We start from the raw sequence: 6358 nt of genomic DNA, 5'->3' as shown, positions 1-6358 counted from the left end.
AAATCTTAGCTAGCTCCCAGACTATGATGGAGGCCAGGTCATGATGCAAAGCAACTCCTGAAGACCCCATTATATATCTCCTTTAATTCACCAGGTAAAAGCCTCATTGAGATTAAACATCTCTTTTCCAACATTGTATTAGTATGTTGTAAACAAACATAACAACTTTCATACACAACAAATATACTACACACATTCAGTCCAGCTCCACCCAGTCCTCTTCGATCAGGAAACCCCTTGAAAGGCATCTGAGCTTCATATCACAGCTCCATTAGTCATTCTTTTATTTTCTCCAGTCAAAGAAACACAAAAAGCCATTAAATGGTTTGTTTGCAGTGTGAAAAGTAAACATTTTGATGGCTACAACTGTCAGACCAGTCGCAGGAAGTTGAGGCAGGTTATTGTCATCATTAAACAATGAAAAGAAAAGAGTCAAGTCACGTCTGGGAGTATGCACTGGTGCTATACTTTGCCATATCCACATCACCACGAAACCGCTTTGGGTCCTGGATCTCAATCACCCAGGCAGGCAGACGATCTACTTTCACATCTCAAAAATCACCACCTATCTGTCACAGCAAGGCAAAACATGGGCGTCCCCTTGTCCTTCTCCAGCTACTGGGGTCTTCAACATTCAGGCACCTACTACTTACTGGATGATACACAGAGAAACAGGCCACATGGCCAAAATATGGTAGTTAACACTCCCACACAATGCAAGTGATACTCCTCATCCTAGTTTCTCTTAGTAACCAGTCGTTTGATACAAAGTCATTGCAACCCAAGGATTCTTCAAAGTACCAAAGACAGTCATCACCTTAGGTCACTGGTTAGCATCCAAGTCTCACAACCATACAGCAAGACAGTCAGCACGAGGACCCTTAAGACTAGGACCTTCGTTTGCAAAGATATCGGCATCACAAAATGCCTCAGTCCAGTGACTTTGGGATGCTACAAGCACTAATGTTGGTTTCCACCAGAACACCAAACAATACTGTAATTTCTCCCGGTTCTTAATGTAATATACTGCCCTTACCAAGAACCAAAACTTTATATTCCTCATCTTGAATTTACTGAAAGTCACGTTGAAACCAGGCCCGTTGTCACAGACCAAACAGTCCCCCTAAAAATTGGTCCCCCCTGATGACACGGTTCACAGATTATCACCTCGTTTCTGCTTCAAACTGCACTCCAGTCATCATCTATCTCAGCGACAGATATCTGAAGCTTTTGAACAACAATCATTTCCACATAAATTCAGCATTATTTCATCATAAAAGGCGGCAGAAGCGATCAGAGCACCACGGCTAAATGAGCTGCTAGCTGATGCATTCACTGTGCGTTGGACATTTAAAAGTGTCACGGAATTTTGCCTCGTTTCTTCTTAAAACAGCCTTGTTTCTGCTTAAAACTGACTTTATAATGATTTACGAGGTTTTACCTTTATCATCTGATGGTTAATAATCCTATTAATCCATTTGATCACTTTGGGTGAAGAGACTCTGTCTCAGACGTGCTGCTGTGGTCCGAAATGACGCATGCACAGATGCAAAAGGCTGACTGATTTTTTGGGGGCGGACCATTCGGTCTGCGACACGGGGTCTCCAAAAATAGAGTCCACAGACGGACTCCATTTTGTGTAAGACCCTGAAAATAGCTTGCACAAGACTTTGATACAATGTGAGCGTTACAATGGGCGTGGTTTAGTCTCACAATTCTAATGTTAATGGCTCTCACAGACAGGGGGAGCTCCACCCCTTATCTTCAAGTTATTTGATACATGGTGAAACCGAATTCCTTTGTTTCAACTTTAAGCCAGATTTCAGGCATTTCTAAACAAATTACAAAAGCAAATACTTGATCACTAACATAAAATAAGGAATTAGCACAGATATTATCTAACAATACAAAAGATAAAAAAAAAAATAAAAAAAAATCAATGTCTGCATCAAGGATTTGAAAAAATGGTGTGAGTATGAGGGTGGTGAAGAAAAGCTACAGATGAATGACAGAGAGGAGAAAATGCCTGGGAAAGAAGATGGGGAGACTGTTGGAGGTGGTTTTCAGATGTTTTCCATTCATGTGTGTGTGTAAGCTCAAACAAGCATGTTGTACCAGCTCTAAGCACACACACACACTTGCGTGCATGTAGAGAGACTCTACCTGTACTTTCTTGGTTGTATTTGCAATCTTCTTCTGGGATGATGTTTCTTTCTGCAGGAAGTTCATTTCCTGATCAGTAATGATATTATTTCTACATCTTGGGCTGATCTGTTTGCTGTGTTATGATTTGGTACAATAAATGTTCTGATCAAAACATGGCATGAAGTGAATTTCAAATTCCCTGGCTTTGGAAAAGCCTCAGCATATTCCCTCAAAAATGCAGTGAGTGAATAAATAGACAAAGGAGCCCAGCCCCTGTAGTGTGTTAACAAAGAAACACAAAAAGTCTGTCGGTTCTCAGTTATCCAACTGAAGAAGCTTCCCAAAGTCCATTTGCCTTGACTAAACTTCAGGAAGTTTCTGATAACTAAAAAACAATCACTACTCTCATCTTGTAACTCACAAAAAGAAAAGGGCATATAATGAGGACAAAAACATTCATATTTGGTGAACCTTTGTAAACCAGATTATTCAAAATATCCACAGACATGTGTGCCTCCTGCTGGATGGATGAGAAATTGTGAGCAGGTGTCAGTGAGAGAGTCCTGACAGAAACCTGCCAAGTCAGAGAGGGTAACTGTTACTTTCTGAAACAACACAACACAGTCACAAGTACACACAACCTCACTAAAGGGATTTTATATGAATGCAGCCAAAGCAGACACAACTTCCTTCAAGCTCTATCTCTCTGAACATATGTTTTGTTTTGAAGTTATATGTGGCTTGAAATCAATCAATCAATCAATCAATTTTTTATATAGCGCCAAATCACAACAAACAGTTGCCCCAAGGCGCTTTATATTGTAAGGCAAGGCCATACAATAATTATGTAAAACCCCAACGGTCAAAACGACCCCCTGTGAGCAAGCACTTGGCTACAGTGGGAAGGAAAAACTCCCTTTTAACAGGAAGAAACCTCCAGCAGAACCAGGCTCAGGGAGGGGCAGTCTTCTGCTGGGACTGGTTGGGGCTGAGGGAGAGAACCAGGAAAAAGACATGCTGTGGAGGGGAGCAGAGATCGATCACTAATGATTAAATGCAGAGTGGTGCATACAGAGCAAAAAGAGAAAGAAACAGTGCATCATGGGAACCCCCCAGCAGTCTATGTCTATAGCAGCATAACTAAGGGATGGTTCAGGGTCACCTGATCCAGCCCTAACTATAAGCTTTAGCAAAAAGGAAAGTTTTAAGCCTAATCTTAAAAGTAGAGAGGGTGTCTGTCTCCCTGATCTGAATTGGGAGCTGGTTCCACAGGAGAGGAGCCTGAAAGCTGAAGGCTCTGCCTCCCATTCTACTCTTACAAACCCTAGGAACTACAAGTAAGCCTGCAGTCTGAGAGCGAAGCGCTCTATTGGGGTGATATGGTACTACGAGGTCCCTAAGATAAGATGGGACCTGATTATTCAAAACCTTATAAGTAAGAAGAAGAATTTTAAATTCTATTCTAGAATTAACAGGAAGCCAATGAAGAGAGGCCAATATGGGTGAGATATGCTCTCTCCTTCTAGTCCCCGTCAGTACTCTAGCTGCAGCATTTTGAATTAACTGAAGGCTTTTTAGGGAACTTTTAGGACAACCTGATAATAATGAATTACAATAGTCCAGCCTAGAGGAAATAAATGCATGAATTAGTTTTTCAGCATCACTCTGAGACAAGACCTTTCTGATTTTAGAGATATTGCGTAAATGCAAAAAAGCAGTCCTACATATTTGTTTAATATGCGCTTTGAATGACATATCCTGATCAAAAATGACTCCAAGATTTCTCACAGTATTACTAGAGGTCAGGGTAATGCCATCCAGAGTAAGGATCTGGTTAGACACCATGTTTCTAAGATTTGTGGGGCCAAGTACAATAACTTCAGTTTTATCTGAGTTTAAAAGCAGGAAATTAGAGGTCATCCATGTCTTTATGTCTGTAAGACAATCCTGCAGTTTAGCTAATTGGTGTGTGTCCTCTGGCTTCATGGATAGATAAAGCTGGGTATGGATAAATACCCTAAATTCCATATGATGAAATGAGCTTGTTTGCCATTTTCTGTTATTTCCAAAGTCTGGGTTCTGGTGACCAACAGGGCCACTGTTGCTTGCAGAAACAGGATGGGTCTGTTCAATGTGTTTGATTAAATGTCACTGACAAATGAGGAAACTCTGACCCCAGAGTGGATTGTAACTGGAGGTGCTTCCCCAGAATGGCCATATGGCACCTCCATGTCTGTGGAACTGATCCAGCTGACCATCATGTTTTTCGTGAGTATGCTTGTAAGTGAACAGACTTGCTCTAACAGCTGTTCCCTGCAGAGCTCTCTGGGGAACATCTGACCTCCACGTTCTCAGGTAATTTCCTTTTTCCCCTTAAGTCATATTACTTTTACGCCATTCTAACTTGTGGTTGGTGATTTGCTACCCTGTAGACTCTGTGGAGCAGTGACAGAAAAGGAGTCTGATGGACATTCACTGTCCGTGAGTGTCCATTAAACTGAAAATGAGTGGTTAAACTGTACGTACAGTGCCTAACGTCAGCTGTCAAACAAGAACAGACAACCATTTGGGGTGGTTTGTGGTTGTCTTATACGTGTGAGCTGAGACTGGGCTCGAATTTCCCAGCCTTGTAGAAAACAGGTGCTCCTGCCAGTTGTCCTTGGTGCCGTTTTGCTTCCACGGGTTTGAATATGGAGCTGGCACCTGTCGAGATTCCTCCAGGGTTACAACACAAGAAGCAACAGAGGAGAAAAAGAAATGTTTTGGTTTTTTTTTTACACATGAACTGAAATAACATGCAGTGTTACTCCAAAAATTCAACAACAGCAGGACTGCAAACATTCAGCATTTTTTTTTTTCACTTCTTCACAGATATGGTTGACAGTAGATAACATTCATTTTCTATACCCGCTTATTCCAATTAAAGTAGACCTGCATTGACCCAAAAACAATAAGCCACCAATGTTTTGACAGTGCCACAGAAATCATCAATGCAAAAAGTGATGGAAAAGTTGATTTACGACAGGATTTTTGACAGGACAGATTAATTTCATAGAAATTTTTGATACAGGGATGAGTTTGGATGATTTCCATTGATTGACAGTAGTGAATTTATAAGCCTTTTTGAAGAAAAGAAGAGTTGGTGGTATGAGACTTCAAGAAATGCACATGCCACTCTTGCCGGCAGGGGTGCCAAAAAGGGGAGAACAAGGTGAAGGATTCTATGGGCCCATGATTGACAGGGGCCCAGAGAGACCCCTAATACAATTATAATACTGATAAAATGTGACACTCACTAATTAACTTACAATCACACATATATTATTTGTTGGTCACGCAAAGTTTATTTGTTTTGGAAACATTTCTCCACGCTCACCCTCTCTACTTACATAAAATGGTTCAGTCCACCTGCTGGGTCAGACAGCTGCAGAGCGTAATAACCTTTCACAGACAGAGTGGAGGAGGAGATGGCAGGATCCCTCAGAGCTCAGAGAGCAAAAAAAAAAACTGAGACAAGAGAAAGAAGCGACAGTATGTCACCCAGTATTCACCCAGATTAAGTGAATTGGAATCTTTAGAATTGTCCAGGTCTCCCTTCCAAAAGTCTTGATCTCAATGGGACTAACCTGCTTAAATTAAATAAATAGAAAATAAAACCAAGTTCTTTCATAGGCAAAGTGGGTCTGTTAGTGGTTTATGTAATGAAAATTCTGAAACATTAGCTTGTTCTCTGTTCTTAACTTTGTCCATAGTTATTAAGTTAGCTCACTTTTCTCCCTATATTTGCTCATATTTCTGAAGAAAACTCTGGATTTATACTTTTCACTATTGTTTTAATTAAACAATCAATGCAGACAAACATTTATAAGCTGCTCTGCTCAAAATATGATGCATGTTCTGAACAGACTCATCATAAACAGCAGCAGGTATCTGTCAGTCCCCACCTGGACAAGCTCAAGTACCCCCTGAAGAATGAGGTGAGCAGCTGTGTGTTGAGTTAATCAATTATTATGGAGAAAAAAACATTAAAGAATAAAAACCTTTTCTGAAATAAAAAAACCTGTAGTCTGTATTTATTTCAAATGATTTTAATGATTTGAAAAGCATCAGCTATTATTGAAATTTAATGTCTGATCAGTAGTTTTGGACTCCCCCTGCTTTGCAGTAAGAACAGAGAACATTTTTATTGTTTGCTTGTTGCATCTTGTTCTAT

Source organism: Thalassophryne amazonica, chromosome 1, assembly GCF_902500255.1.
Source record: "Thalassophryne amazonica chromosome 1, fThaAma1.1, whole genome shotgun sequence".
NCBI classification, from domain to species: domain Eukaryota; kingdom Metazoa; phylum Chordata; class Actinopteri; order Batrachoidiformes; family Batrachoididae; genus Thalassophryne; species Thalassophryne amazonica.
The sequence above is the reverse complement of the archived record's forward strand: the minus strand, read 5'-3'. Positions refer to the sequence as shown.